The sequence below is a fragment of the Schistocerca americana genome, chromosome 10 (genome assembly GCF_021461395.2).
Source record: "Schistocerca americana isolate TAMUIC-IGC-003095 chromosome 10, iqSchAmer2.1, whole genome shotgun sequence".
Classification (NCBI taxonomy): Eukaryota; Metazoa; Arthropoda; class Insecta; order Orthoptera; family Acrididae; genus Schistocerca; species Schistocerca americana.
In genome coordinates this window covers 66,667,984-66,671,492 of record NC_060128.1, presented here as the reverse complement: position 1 = coordinate 66,671,492, position 3,509 = coordinate 66,667,984, and positions in this window count along the sequence as shown.

Here is a 3,509-nt window from a genome sequence, read left to right as displayed (position 1 = left end):
TTCTTGCAGATGGCTGTCGTCTTGCAAATGTCCCGATCTGTTGACTCAGGGATCGAGACGTGGCTGCACGATCCGTTACAGCCGTGCGGATAAGATGCCTGTCATCTCGACCGCTAGTGATACGAGGCCGTTGGGATCCAGCACGGCGTTCCCTATTATCCTCCTGAACCCACCAATTCCATATTCTGCTAACAGTCATTGGATCTCAACCAACGCGAACAGCAATGTCGCGATACGGTAAACTGCAATCGCGATAGGCTACAGTCCGACCTTTATCGAAGTCGGAAACGTGATGGTATGCATTTCTCCTCCTTACACGAGGCATCACAACAACGTTTCACCAGGCAACGCCGGTCAACTGCTGTTTGTGTATGAGAAATCGGTTGGAAACTTTCCTCATGTCAGCACGTTGGAGGTGTTGCCATCGGCGCCAGCCTTGTGTGAATGCTCTGAAAAGCTAATCATTTGCATATGACAGCATTATCTTCCTGTGGGTTAAATTTCGCGTCCGTAGCACGTCATCTTCGTGGTGTAGCAATTTTAATGGCCAGTAGTGTATTTCAGTAGTGAGCTCAGATTTTTCTCCGACGATGCAGTGGTTTATAATGAAGTGCTGCCTGGATAAAGCTGCACAAATATTCAATCAGATCTTGGTAAGACGACAAAGTGGTGCAAGGACAGGCAACTTTGCTCAAATGTTCATAGATGGAACATCGCGCACTTCAAAAAACTAAAATGGTACAGTATCGTAAGTCCAGAGTAAGAACGTGTCACAGTTGGAATCGATCAAGTCATAAAAATACTTGGGTGTAACAGGTCGGAATATGAAATGGAACGATCGCATAGTTGTGGGTAAAGCTGGTGGCAGATTACGGTTCATTAGCAGAATCGTAGGGAAATGCAGTCAGTCGCCTAAGGAGCTTGCATACAAAACACGGTGTGGTCCAACCTAGAATGTTTTGTATATGTGTCTGGGAATAGTACGTAGTAGGACTAACAACTTTTAGAAGGCAGCGTGAATGGTCAGGGGTTCAAATGGTTCTGAGCACTATGGGACGTAACATCTGAGGTCATCAGTCCCCTAGACTTAGAACTACTTAAACCTAACTTGTAGCGTCTTGAAGATAGGCTTAAAAAGTCGCGAGAAATACAGGTATACAGGAATGAATTGGTAGTTGCGGATACAGGCAACATCCAAATGTGTAACAGAATGCCGACACTGAAAATTTGTGACGGACCAGCACTCGAGTCCGCATTTTCCGCTTGTCGTGAGCAGTCGCTTAACTATTCGGACATCCGTGCACGCTTCACGGCCAGACCAAAAGCGGAGGTTGAAGATTCCGCTTCAGTCCTGAGGTCCTCGGGATCTGATGTGCCCATGATGACTGGAGCTTATAGTTTTTACACGCAGCGATACACACAGAAAAGTAAAAAGCTACATCTAATATTTTAGAAATCAGCCGTCGGACTAGGTGCGGTAAAACATAAGTCAATGGCAAAGCGACACCAGACAAATCTACGGATGACTGCCGGGATAAAGAAATACGCCATGAACACCAGGGCACTTTGAGCCACGGTGGACTAGTACAGGACGCGGTGTACTACCAGCGAGCGTAGCATACACGAATTGGGGGAAACAAACTGGTCGTGTTTTAAATGAAAAGGACGAAGGACCTTACAATAGAAGCGGTATTTGCAACCCCTGCTTTTGGTCTGGCCGTGAAGCGTGCACAGACGTCCGAATCGTTAAGACGCTCACGACAAGCGGAAAATGTGGGCTCGAGTGCCGGTCCGCCACAAATTTTCAATGTCGTCATTCTACAGGGTGATTCAAAAACAATACCACAACTTTAGGAATTTAAAACTCTGCAACGACAAAAGGCAGAGCTAAGCACTATCTGTCGGCGAATTAAGGGAGCTATAAAGTTACATTTAGTTGTACATTTGTTCGCTTGAGGCGCTGTTGACTAGGCGTCAGCGTCAGTTGATGCTAAGATGGCGACCGCTCAACAGAAAGCTTTGTGTGTTAATTGAGTACGGCAGAAGTGAATCGACGACAGGTGTTCAGCGTGCACTTCGAACGAAGTATGGTGTTAAACCTCCTGATAGGTGGTGTATTAAACGTTGGTATAAACAGTTTACAGAGGATGGGTGTTTGTGCAAAGGGAAAAGCTCTGGACGGCCGAGAACGAGTGATGAAAATGTAGCACGCATCCAGCAATCATTTGTTCGCAGCCCAGGAATTGGCTGTTCCCTCAGCTCGAACAAGAAGCACAACAATTCATATTTCAGCAGGATGGAGCGCCACCACATTGGCACTTATCTGTCCGTAACTACCTGAACGTCAACTACCCGAGGCGATGGATCGGCCGCCAGGCAGCCCGTGACAGAGCACTTCATCACTGGCCTCCAAGAAGCCCTGATCTTACCCCCTGCGATTTTTTTTCTTATGGCGGTATGTTAAGGATATGGTGTTTCGGCCACCTCTCCCAGCCACCATTGATGATTTGAAACGAGAAATAACAGCAGCTATCCAAACTGTTACGCCTGATATGCTACAGAGAGTGTGGAACGAGTTGGAGTATCGGGTTGATATTGCTCGAGTGTCTGGAGGGGGCCATATTGAACATCTCTGAACTTGTTTTTGAGTGAAAAAAAACCTTTTTAAATACTCTTTGTAATGATGTATAACAGAAGGTTATATTATGTTTCTTTCATTAAATACACATTTTTAAAGTTGTGGTATTCTTTTTGAATCACCCTGTATTACACACTGGGATGTTGCCGTATTTGCAACTACAAATACATTCCTGTATACCTGTATTTCCCGTGATTTTCTACGTCTGTCTTCAAGATGCTACAACATTTGTTCTTTCAGTATTCCTGTGACACTCTTGCACTAGTCAAACAAACACTAGAAAATTACTGAACTACCTAAGAACGACTGCACGACCCGCACCCCATCCTCACAGCTTTTCTTCTGCCAGTACCTCGTGCCAGTGAGTCGTGCTTGGGCAGCTCAGGGGTAGCTCAGTGTCCGCTCAGGGACTGAGTGTTGTGCTGTCTTCTTCATCATTTCAATTGCCGGCACGGTAGCTCAGCGTGTTCGGTCAGAGGGCTGCTCGCTCTCTGTAATAAAAAAAAAAACTGAGTAAAGGAATCAACGATCAACTTGAACGGATGTCTTGTGACATCCGCCCACACCAAACACAACGAACAATACTGATAAAGAAAAAGAAAAAAGAAAAAAAAAGTGCTAGAGCACTTGCCCACGAAAGGCAAAGGTCCTGAGTTCCAGTCTCGGTCCGGCACACACTTTTAATCTGCCACAAAGTTTCACATCAGCACACACTCCGCTGCAGTGTGGAAATCTCACCCTGGCTAGAAAATTAATTGGAAACCGTTAAAAGTGCATTATCAGTGGTAAATGAATATATTGAACAGGGACTGTACGGAACTGTAGTGACAGTAATTGGAAACCGCCGCATAAAATTTATGCATAAATCGGA